The sequence below is a fragment of the Lissotriton vulgaris genome, chromosome 1_1, assembly GCF_964263255.1.
Source record: "Lissotriton vulgaris chromosome 1_1, aLisVul1.2, whole genome shotgun sequence".
In the NCBI taxonomy this organism is placed as follows: Eukaryota; Metazoa; Chordata; class Amphibia; order Caudata; family Salamandridae; genus Lissotriton; species Lissotriton vulgaris.
This window is the reverse complement of record NC_141685.1, coordinates 1,409,426,449-1,409,439,277: the sequence shown is the minus strand read 5'-3', so window position 1 is coordinate 1,409,439,277 and position 12,829 is coordinate 1,409,426,449. Positions and strand designations below refer to the sequence as shown.

The window sequence follows — 12,829 nt, the reverse complement described above, 5'->3', positions numbered from 1 at the left end:
GGAAAGTAAGAGAAAAGGCCCATAGAAACTAAATAAGGAAATTAAAATCTACCCCCCCACCCTGCACCAACGCGGAGGCTACGGCCTACCCCCCCGACAATGTGCCTGTCGCCCCATAAAGAACCCGAAATGTAGTTCAAGTAAAGGAAGAAGAAAGGAAAAAGGAAGAAAAATAATAAAAATGGTACTATGAAATATAGAGAGTGAGAAAAGGCCATCCTAATCTGCGACTCTCAAAAAACTACAAGTGAAGCGGGAGGAGGAGCCAATCAAAACATTCCCAGTTCCCCAGTCAGAGACACAATCCCCACACAATTAGCGATTATGGAGAACCAGATATTAATACAAAAGCAGTTAGGGAAAGACATTTTAACGTGTGCAACTTAATCAGAGTGTACCACTTCCAATCCCGGTCCCACCAGCCCATCGACCGACAGTATAAGAAGCTTCCACCCCAAGTTAGGATAAACGGCAAGCATTAAGGCAATATAGGAGCGAAGCATTAATCAACAGCGATCAAGTAATCTGGACACAAGATACATCCCCAAATCCCGGTCCACCAGCCCAGCAACCAACAACAGGAAAAGCGGCCTAGCCCTGACCCGAACGCGGATACTCACTCAGACGCTTTGCCCAAGAGAGGCCCGCCCACCACAGAACAAAGGAGCAAAATGGCGAGAGGACAGAGGACAACAATAAGGGAGCACAAAATGGCCACAATGAGAAATCAGGGAGTCTGTCGAGTGCAGCAGAACGTTCCATAAGTACACCAGGAGCACACGATGATTTATTCAGGATAGGCAAGGGGCGCAGCGCAGGAGGAGAAAGCAGCCGCGTCGTTGCAGACAGTTCTCGAGGCACACACAATAGAGAGTCTGGCCACAGTGTTGCACACATCTCCTGGAGGGGAAACAAAGTGTCCCGAGGGGAGTCATCAGGCCGGTAATCCTGGGCGTCAGCGAGGTAGACAGTGAGTTCAGATGTGCAGCAAGCAGGAGAGATCGTCGGCGCCCCACACGTTACAGGCAATGGCAGGTGGCAGCTTTGCACATCCGAGGCATTAGTGCCCCAGCCCAACGTAGATGCCATGCGGTCCAGCTTGTCCCCCAGTTCACGGTAGCGGTGGCGCACTTCTGAGCGGAAGTCACGCAGGGCTGACAGGACAGCGCCACGGGAAATCACAGGCTGTAGCCCCTGGGTCTTGTGTCCCCGGGGGATCTCTCGAGTCTCGGGTTCCCCTGTAGCCAGGGCGGCACTGGTCTCTGGCGTGGACGGGCTCAGCTCCCCACCAGACATGGCGGCGTACTGAGCCATCGTGACCAGGTTCCACGACGGGCACCGGTTTTAGGAGAGCACCCGCGCACCCCCCTGTAGTCGCTGGCTGAGTAATGTGCTCTGTGCCCCAAAGACAATGCGTGCAGGTTAGACGCCCCTCGGCAGTCTCGGGTAGCGAGGCATGGGGTCAATAAACGAAGTGCGACCCAAAATGGCCGGACAGTCCTCTCCCCGTACCTGCCGCCTCAGACAAAGGCTCCGCTACGATGGTGGTCCACGGCTCCGTAAACTCTGTCCTCTTCCAGTCCACAACGTGCCATCCCAGATGACTAGGCTCGGGCAGCGCCTCGCAGGGGATACACCGGTTTCACTGCAGCCAGCGCCGGCGGAGCACTCCGGCCGGCAGCAGGTCCCAGAGGCACGGAAGGAGGAGCCCACGGGAGCGTGACCAGGGCCGGGAACTAAGAGGCAAATATCTTCGGCTGCCGGGCAGGTACAGGGTCCGGGAGAGCACCGCTGTGATCAGCGCCGTTTCGCACACAGTCTGCCGTCGAGTGTGCCAGGATTGGAATCAGGATGTCAGCACGGCAAAAACGGACTGGCGGAGCCGGGAGCCTACAGGTCCGCTCCGGTCGCCATCTTGGCTCCTCCTTAAATATAATATGTTTTATATTTTGTGTATGTTTTATGGATTGTGAATCCAAAATAAACAGATTATCATTATCACAACTTGTAGTGTACATGCTTAGAATACGTCTTCTAGTAATCCTTTAACAATTGTTACCAGTTGCCCCTTACCATTGGCATACTATTGCCAATATTTTTATCGCAGATCTACTAATCTCAGAAGATTATAAAGTCATCATGGTTATCATAGACCTTTTTCCTGATGGCCCACTTCAAACCCTTGAGAAATGTGCAACAAGATCTGCAACAGTACTTTTCTTACTGATGATCTTCAGTGATTTAACAAAGAAAGGAGTACGCAGTTCCTTGGTGGAGTGAATAATCACACCAAAAATGTCATACTTAGTCAAGTCAGACAAGTAGGTTACAGGAGGGGGAATCCTCGATCCGGAACTAGGGCTCTCACACACCAAGCAAGCTAGGTGTCATGCTCCATCATTTGAGCCTGCTCCTCGTCGGGCCGGCGCTGCAATGCCCGACCGGCACCCTTAAAGGGGCCCTTTATCAGAGATCTTCTGTTCCTTGCCGTAAGGGTGCATGCGGGTGTGTGGAGCCTAGTTACATGTAGATGTGTGTTGAAGGTGTTTTAAAATAGGTGAGGGTGTACTCTAATGCTGCTGTTTTATTCTATGAGGGACCCTGCCTAAGTAAAAGTGAGAGGGGAGGGGTACCTAGAATTGTTCTTAATGAGACAAATTGCGTACTCTACTGCCTAAAGGTCAACATGTTTCTCGCCCTAGAATTGTCGAAAATGATCAAATGGCGATTCTTCAGGACCGTGCAAAATATAATAATAAATAAAGAAAGGAAAAACTATCTACAAATAAGTGGTAAGGTGCTTTGCTACCTGCCACCGGCTGTACCCTAGGAATTCATCCTCTAGGGGAATCTGGCATCCTAATTAAGTTTAGAATTATGCCTCATCAGTTGCAGCTGATTTAAACACCAAAGGAGGGGGACTGGCAGTTATTGCAAGAGAAGGCTTGAAAATAACGGGAGATATGGGCAGGAGCTCGCATGACTGTGAAACCTTGCCTTTCCAAATAAAAATTAACAATAACTACACTTTTAAAGGGCTTCTCGTTTACTGTCCACCAAAAGCTCAAGCTTCGCTGCTGGAAAGTATTAGCCATTTTCTAGCAGATTGTGTAAATTGTGCCGAATATACAGTCTTGGGGGATTTTAATTATCATCTGGAGAAGATAGAGGATAATAACACTAGCACATTTATCGATGGAATGGCCAGTTTCTCCCTAGGATAGTTGGTCAAACACGGGACTCACAAGGCAGGACATACATTAGACGGAATATTTACTTCCAACAATAAGATAGAAATACTGGAAGTCATCCCAGTGACCTGGTCTGACCACAAAGCAATTGTATTCGCAGTACAGGACACCCACCAAGTATTAACACCACTGACTAGTCCTGGCACAGTGGTATACCAGGATTGGAGCAAAATCAATCCCATAAACTTTCATACTAAGCTGGAAACATCTAAACCGACCCACGTTGTGGGAGTTAACAACATGATCAACGAAGTAAATTCCTGGATCAAAGCGGCAGTGGACTTATCGGTCCCGAATAAAAGGCTACGATCAAAAAGGAAAAAACCATCTGAACCCTGGTTTACGGATAAACTAAGAGTTGAAAAAAGTTTGCAGAAAATTGGAAAGACTTTGGAGAAGAGACTATGCAGAGGCAAGGAAACGAGAGTATGCGAGGAGTCTGAGTATAAAAAGACGATAGTCATTGGGAAAAGTAACTACTTTACTCATAAAATTTTGGAGTCTGAAAACTCCAGCAAGGAGCTGTTCAGAAAACTTGCGAAACTTCCGGAAAACTCACAAAATTAGACAATCCTGAGTTCTGCAATGTACTTGGAGAATTCTTTACTAATTAAGTGGAGGATGTATACAATACCCTCAATGTTAACACAAACAAATTGGCAGAGACAAATACACCCTTGGTTGTTCACCTTTCACCCAATGTTCCAACTTTCTCTTTTCTTCCTCCAGCAGAAGAACACATCTTACAAGTAGTAAAAACAACAAATGCAGAAGCTCCATAAGATCCCTGCCCCCCTAAAATATTTCATCTCTGTCCAGAGTTAATTGCTGAACAACTTAGATTAATCTTCCTAGAGATGACCCAGTCAGACACTTTCCCAGAGGCATGGAAGGTGGCCTTGGTTAGACCACTACTAAAAAAGGAGAACCTGAACCCAACAGAACCTAAAAACTATAGACCAATATCTAGGATCCCTTTTGGTGCCAAGGTATTGAAAAAGCTGATGAATGGGCAAATTATGTCCTTTATCGCTCAGGGGGAACTATAGATCACTCCCAGTATGGCTTCAGGGAAGGTTACGGAGCCAAAACTGCCTTAGTGATGGCAGCGGAAGAACTAAGAAAAACTCTAGATGAGGGTAAGAAGGCCACTTTGGTTTTATTAGATCTATCCGCGGCTTCGACACGGTCAGTCACCACATTTTGATCAAAAGACTAGCAGAACTGGGGTTCCATGTGAGTGCCATTAAGCTATTGACGTCATTCTTAAATAATAGAACATTTGCATGAGAAATGGACGGCAAAACGCTTGATTGTGTCCACATGAACTGTACGTGATCCGCAGTTCGTAGAGAATTCGAGTAGCCTACTATATACTCGCCTGTCTATTCCTGCGGGATAGATTAGTCGAGACCTCAAAATGAGGTTACTATCTTTGCAAAGGAGTATTATCTCAGTGAATGCCTTACTGGTGTACATCAATATCATGGGCATGAGACATAGATGTTAGGGAAAGTGCTCTTCCAAAGGGTGTCAAAATGCTGTGCAAACATTGGAGAAACTGTCTGGCACAGGAGTGAGCAGACATCCTGGCAGTCAAGGGGGAAAGTATTGAGATTTAATTTACATAATTTGGTTGGCAGTATAGTTAATGGTCAGAAAATAGTTGTTACACTACATTTATTCTCATTAAACACTCCTCCTTTTAATAAATCAGTTAAATGTCCTAGTTTGAATGGCAACCTTTGCTAAAAAATTAAAGAATAGAAAAATATTACAGAAAAATGGCATCCTGCCTGTTAATACGCCACAGGGGACGCAGGTTGGTTGGTTGAACATGAGTTAAATGAGCAGGTGTGATTGGTGGTGTAAAAGTGGGATAGGAGTTTTCTCAGGCGATTATTGTGGGGTGCAGAGTTAGGGCTAGAAGTGTCTATATGATAGTGTTTACATTTCGTGATTTTATGAACTAGAAACATTTGGCAACAGTTAATGGCCATCTCTATGAATTTTCTGAATTTTGTTATGGTGATACCAAGAAGCCAGAATCTCTGATTTAGGTTGGTATCCCCACACCCAAATGCAGCAATTACACGTGTGTCCCTGAAATGAGGAAAAACTAGCTAGACCTGTGACTACTTGGTATTTTTTTGCTAGTTTTACTCTGATTCTGGGAAGAAATCCACTCACATTTTCCTCCTATTCAGAGCAGAAAGGAGATGTCAGCGGCAGCTTCGGTGTGGTCAGATAATAGCAGATGGCGGGGTGTTAGGGCAGGCCAGGGCATGGTTGGTTTAGCCTGGGGGAAGAGGTATCTGCTCACCTTGTGAATTTTCAGGGGTCGGGGAGGGGTCAGAATTGTTTCTTGTCTGCAGTGGTTTCACTCCATGCGGATCTGCCCTGTAAGATATCAATTTTAGGTCTGACGGTAGCCAAGACTAACTTTTGACTAAAGGTTGATTTTTCTAAAATTATATGTATATTATACTGACATTAAGGGGTTTCAGCCACCTCTCTTCATATAAAGGGCTTTCAGACACCTATCTTCATCTATTGATTTGTTCTTGTGTCATTCACATTTTGCTTCTGCCCACTGCAGCATACAGCAGGGGGCAATGGGTTAGCCCACTTCAGCCACTGGCTAACTTTGAGCATCTGTATTTAGCGCTTTCACAAGGATCACATCTGCACACAAAGTAGTTCTCTTCAGTGCCAGTGTTTTTTTTAAAACGTTATTATTACTATAGTGTTACCTTTATTTGTACAGCCTGATCTGATAGCAGGACGCTTTCTAACAGATTAAAGCACAGAGGACATTCCAGCGTATCAATTCCTGTGTTCTGCAAATGCTGTTGTAAATTCCTTTAAAACTGGCCTTTGTTTATCTAGCTGCTGCTTTTCCACACCATACCAGGAGCTCTGAATAAAAGCTCATTAGAGTGGTTTAGGTTTGAAAAAGTGCCTGTCTGTCAGTCCTTGTTTACTTCCGTCATTCATTCTCTCTTTCTTTCTTATTTTCTTCTGTTCTTCCTTCCTTTTTATTCTTTTTCTTTCATTCTTACTTTCTTTCTTTCTTTTTCCCTACTTTCTTTCTTTCTTTTTCCTTCCTTCCTACTTACCATCTTTGCTTCCTTCCTTCTTTTCTCCACTTTCTTCCCTTCTTCCTTTTAATCTTTCTTTCTTTCTTGATTGTGGCTTTTTAAGTATGTGTTTGGCAAGACCTTTAGATTTTACTAAAATTATGTGTATAACATAGTTACCTACAGAGGTTTTCAGCCAGACTTTGGTCATTAGTCTGAGCTTCTGTCATTCACAGTTTTCTTCTTCCCTCTCCAACAAGTGCGTTTTGAGTCCAAAACAGCTCTTTGCCTTTAACCAATGTTTTTGTTTAGATTGATGAGTGCCCGGCAACATCCCAAACAGTAACGTTTTGCAAAAAACCTGACAAAACAAGAAATGTCAAAAGGCTGGTGGCCAACACTAGGACCTGTTTGCTTTGGTGAAGCTTGCTTTCCTGTGAAAACAATGAGAAAAAAGCAGCATTCACTTTAAAAAGAACCCCTGCTTTCCAAAGGACAGACAATTTAAATATCTACTGGTTAAGTACAGTAGCAAATCATGCATATGTGTCACAACAGTCATTGCAGGGAGCTGTGGCTTTAAGACTAAACTGTGTTTAACTCTGTGTTGACCTGCTGTAAAACAAGCTATATCACACAGTTTGTAACAACTCCTAGTTGAATAATTTGAGGCCTTAAAGACCATAGCCCCTAAGAAGGCTCCTGGCCCAGATTGTATTCCAGGTGATTTATGGGTCCTCTCACATGGAATCCCGAATGGTGGCCCCCCATTCCAAAGTCATGGCAGAACGCTGAGCTTGTCTCCACATACAAGAAGGGCCAGCGGGAGGACCCTGTAACTACAGACCTATCATTTTAATTGATGGTTTCCAAAAGCTACTTTGTTGGCAACTTTTGGGGGAACTTTCTGACTGGGCGTTAGAGAATCATATTCTATCAGACCTCCAAGCAGGGTTTAGACTTAAAACCAGTACTCTAGATCAGTGGTTCCAAAACTTTTGACTCCTGAGGACCCCCTTTGAGTTACCACTGGGAGCCGGGGACCCCCAAGCAATTTGTATGAGTTAAATTTCAAACATTAAAACAGTAATTTGAAAAAAATACACACGCGTGCACATAAAACAAATACTCAAAGTACTAAGGATTTTGGGGCCAGATGTACGACCATTTCATTTAGAGCCTCGCAATTGGCGACACATTTCGAGGGGCAAATTGCGAGTCGCTAAATGAAACGTACAACAGTGTGTTTAACAGTGTTTGGGATTCCCAATGGGGTCGCAAATTGCGAGGTTCATTAATATTATTGAGCCTCTCGCAATTTGCAAGCCCATTGGGAATGCCAGCCCTCCCAGCGATGGGGGCCTGCTGGGCTCTGCAGGCCACCATGTCTCGGACTTCTTTTAAATAAAGCAGTTAAAAAAAAAAAACATTCAGCCTGTTTAGCATGCATTTAAAAAAAAACACAAAAAAAAAACGTTTTCCTTACATTTTCTAAGAGCAGGCAGAGGTCCCTGGGACCACTGCCTGCCCTTAAAAAATAATTGTGCATGCATTTGCAAAGGGGAAGGGGTCCCCTGGGGACCCCTTCCCATTTGTGAATGCATTACCATCTACTTGAAGTTGGTGGTAATTGTGAATGTTTTGCGACCGCAAACATTTGTACATGGTTTTGAGACTCGCTATTTGGAAGGGAATGCCCTTTCCAAATAGCAAGTTGCAAAACCTATTTAGAGAGTCGCAAACAAATTGCGACTCGCGAAATAGGCTATGTACATGGCCCAATAGGTTTTTGCATGCGCAAACGGGTTCGAGAACCCGTTCGGGCATATAAAAACAGATCGTGCATCTGGCCCTTAGTATTTTATATTGAAGTAAAGCCCCTCTGTCATATGTATTTCATTTGTTTTATAGCATCTCTCATACTATTGTAGGATGTCAGAGCACTTTACATCACACACATATAGAGACATTGAATCATACATGTAAATCAGTGTGTATATAAAATGATAAAATGTTTAAAAAGTGCTTGGTCTAGAAAAGCACAAACTCAGGATTCAGAACATATTACAGTGGCTAGCATTGACTTTAACATTAAAAATGTATTTTCACCCAAATATATCTTTTTAGCAGCATCAGGATAATTAATAACTGGGACAAAATATAAGTTACTAACTAGTACCATGCAGTTTGCAAGCAGCTCTTTGATGACAGTTTATAGGTCCCTCTGCTAGATTATGATTGTCACTAATGAAGTGCACAGTAACAAAAAAATCTCTGTGACATAAGCAGTATACACGAACCTAGGCACATACAATACTGCTTTTTAAGATGCATTTTACACGTTCTTTGCAGTAGGCACATTAACTCTCTGTGCTACATTAGTTAAATCAAAGCTGCCACTGAACAAAACTCTCCTCACTCTCCAGCAGGTACATTAATCACTGGCATTCTCTTGACACTTTTATTGTTGCTGGAAAGCTGCTAATTATACAAGAAAGTTTCTGTGCTTTTAAAACTGTTGCCTACGGACCCCCTGGGAATGTGTCACGGACCCCTGGGGGTCCGCGGACCACAGTTTGGGAAACACTGCCCCAGAGGGTTTAGGTAGGCCAGCACCACTGGCCCTGGAGAGGTCCTGGTATAGGATCCAGAGGTTTGGCTGCCCAACTGTGTTCTACTTGGGATGAGCCCTCCCAGGCTTAGTGCAAAGTGAAAAAGACATCAGTATATTTTGATTCTGCCCCATCCCTTTCTTTACTAATAACAGGACTAATCATTGATAAAAGGCCCTCTTATGGGCTTTGATCCCCCATCTGCCACTAGTAGAGTAATTAACTTGGCCCAGAGAGATGATCCAATGCCAAAAATCTAATCAGAGAAATCAGAGTCAGAGAAATATGGTACATTTCCACATGCCAGGAGTGCAGATATGATAAAAGTAACATTAAATTTGCACTTCTAATCCTTGTTTACCGTAGGAATGATGTATCGCCCTCGTCACAGTCCTCACCATGGTGAAACTGTGCTTTGGCACAGATTTCACTCATACTGCACACTACAGCAAAGCATACTCCCTTTTCAGTTAAGCACTTCAACACTATGAAAGCCCAATCATATAATAAGGTCTTCAAAGGTGAGCACCAATTCATTAAGGGATTTCTGCAACAGGCTACCTGAGCGCGGATACTGGGCTAAGATGGACAGTAGCCCCATCTCGCTCAGCTCGCACAGTGTGCACAGGTGTTCACTAGCAGCCCACCCAGAGTCTCTTACCCCAGCTGCGCAACAGCGGACATTGTTTTAAAAGACAAGCACTAGTGGTTAGCACTCAGATTTCATTTTAATTCATTCATTTTTATAGTGCTTACAGTGAGTGAAACTCACTAATGGCAGAAGTCCAGACACATGTAGTGCAAAAGCAACAACCTTGGGATTTAAATGGGTCAAACCCATTTTTCTACACTTCACTATAATGGAACGTTATCTGTTATGTTATGTCAATAAGCTTTTAAAGCGCACTTCTACCCAAAGGTGTCCTGGCGCTAGCCGATGCCTAACTGGATACTAAAAAGCTATAGCTCAACCGGCTATTGGGAAAACAACCAAGTTCTGAGACCCCTCCTGAAGGAGAGAAGCTCAGTGTTATTCCTGAGATGTGATGGCAGATTGTTCCATGCTTTAGCAGCACCAACAATAAAACTTCTGCCACCCCAAGTGGCTTTTTTAACTCAAGGGACGACCACTTGTTTTTCCTCTGCAGACCGCAATGTTCTCCCTGGGACATACCATTGAAAACGTTTCCTCAAATAAGCAGGGCCCCTGCCTGTCAGTGATTTAAACACCGTGCACAGTACTTTGAATTGAGCATGCTGTTTCACTGGTAGCCAGTGAAGCTGCTTAAGTTCCTTCCTAAGAGAGACAAACATGGGCGTGCTAGCAATCAGCCTGGCTGCCGCATTTTGCATCAGCTGAAGTCTATTTAGATGTTTCTTATGAATGTTCGCGTACAAACTATTACAATAGTCCAGCCGGGACAAGATGAGCTCAGTGACCACCGTCCTAAAGCTTTCCTCTGGTAAAAATAATTTTATTTTCCTCAAAACTCTGAGAAGATAGAAGCTTATTGAGGCAACTCCACTAACCTGTTCTGCAAAAGTTAGTTTATTGTCCATAATCACCCCTAAGATTCCCATTTCTTCAGGACACCACTCAGGGGTCCAGATGTTGGGGTTATTGCCAAAAATGATGACCTCCGTCTTGCCTGCATAAAATTTTAGGCAATTTGAGGACATACAGCCGGCAATAGCTTTCATGGATTCGTAGCATTTTTGGCCAGTTTCCAGTTTCTTTCCTCGCTGTGAGGACAACACAATTTGTGAATCGTCCGCGTAAGATGTTAGCTGGAGCCCATAAGATCCTATTAGTCCTGCCAGCGGGCCCACGTAGATATTAAAAAGTGTGGGGCTGAGCGAGGAGCCCTGCGGAACCCCACAAGGAAAAGAAAACGGCTTAGACCTATATCAGCCCAGTCCACAGTCTAAATTCTGTCTGCCAAAAAAGATTTCAGGAGGGTCCAGGTTTTACCCTGCAGCCAATAACCGGTCCATCATAACTTCATGGTGGACCGTATCAAAGGCTGCTGACAAATCAAGCATAATCAGAATTGATGTGCCACCTTGGTCCATTGCCTCTCGCATCTCCTCCGTAGCTTTGATCAAGGCAAGCTCTGTTCTGTGTTCAGCACGAAAACCGAATTGTGTGGGATCTAGCACATTATTGAGCTGAATAAACGTGCTGAGTTGTACATTCATAACCCTCTCGATCATTTTAGCCGGTAATGGGAGGCGCGAGATAGGTCTATAGCCGTTAGGATCCAAAGGGTCCAGTTTCTTTTTTTATAAGCGGAAGTATAGAGGCCGATCTCCAGGACCTAGGAAACTGGCCAGCGTTAAAGATGGTATTAAACAGAGGAGTAAGGATGGGGGCAATGGCCTCAGAGAAGCTTTTGATCACGGACACTGGTCCACGGGCGATCCGGCTCGAGATGCCTTTAGGAGATTAACTAAATCTTGCATCTCAAGCGGTGTGAAGCCCTCTAACAGAGGTACAGAATTTATGACATTGGGCCCTGGCCTACCTAAGACCTCCACCTCCCCTTTTTGCTGTTGCGAAAAGGAGTAAAAGACGCTTCCACCTTATTTCTAAAAAAGAGAGCTAGTAATTAACGAAGGACAGAACTGCTAGGTGTTGGGGGTCTATCCCGATTCATCAATTTAGTAATAGTTTTAAACAATTCTCTTGATGAGAATTTGGCCTCATTAATCTGCTTCGCAAAGTATAGTTTTTTTGTTTCCATAAGTAATGTTTTATATTTTGCGAGGCTTACTCTATAAGCCTCCTTATTGTTGATATTGTACCCCTTTCTCCATGCCCGTATAGCCTTTTGCAGTCCGTTTTGTGTTTTTGTAGGTTGTCCGAGAACCAGGGGGCAGAGGGACGGGTTCGCTTAGGAATGTATAGTTTAACCGGCGCTAAGGTGTTACATGCAGCCTCAATCCATTCCGAATAGGTGGCAGTAGCCTCCTCCACTTCAACTGGGAGAATCGGGGCAGTTGCCACTAAGATCTTCTCTAGTTCAACGCTATCTATGTTACATAAAAATAATCGCTGCATGATCCGTCCAAGTAAGTGAAATACCTCAGTAACTGAAAGAATAGAATGGTTGGAAAAAAATTCCATCTAAGGTATTTCCGGCTGCATGCGTAGGACTGGTTACCCTCTGCTCTAGGCCCCCTCCATTCATAATCTCCTTCAACCTCACATCTTCCAAATAAAAATGAAAGTCCCCATCATGGTAAAAGAGGAGGCACATATCCCTTCCTCCAGGAGAGTGTTGGTGGAATCCAGAAATATGCCCCTGGGACCAGGTGGACGGGAGATGAGGATAGTTTTAAAAGTGTCATGGGAAGAGACACTAATTGACAGTGCTTCACACGCTAAGTTGGAGGCTATGCTAAAGGAGGGCTTTAGACTATTGTGATAAATGACTGCAAGACCTCACCCCTTCTTTAAAGGTCTATTAAGGGTGTGACAAAGAAAATTTGTGGGCGATGCTGTCACAATATCAGGGCCAGAGGAATCGTCAGTCCAGGACTTTGTTATGAATGCCATCTTGATGTTCTGCTCCTCAATGAGGAGAGCACATTCCAGACTGTGTTTGACCAGAGACCTAGCGTTAAGAAGGAAACATTTAATGACCGGCAAATCCTTTTGCTTGTGATTACTTCTTGTCAAATTGGGCAACTGGTTAATAGAGAGAGCCAAAATATGTGGAAGAGGTGACAGGCAAATTGTGCATGTGGCTGCTTGATCTTTAGGAATGATACTAGGCAGGAATCTAGGGCATCTCGCCTCTCCCCCCAATGGATCAAGTTTCATTAGTGTATCTCTGGAGTAACACAACATCCCTGGGGCAAGAGTCCCAAGGGGACTGGCCCT

At 44.3% G+C, this 12,829-nt stretch overlaps 1 protein-coding gene across 2 annotated transcripts in view; it reads right to left on the bottom strand.

Annotated features, from left to right (window-relative positions):
- The window catches only part of LOC147750608 (B-cell receptor-associated protein 29-like), a 209,826-nt gene that overhangs the window by 131,515 nt on the left and 65,482 nt on the right, over positions 1-12,829 (bottom strand). The window lies entirely within an intron of this gene.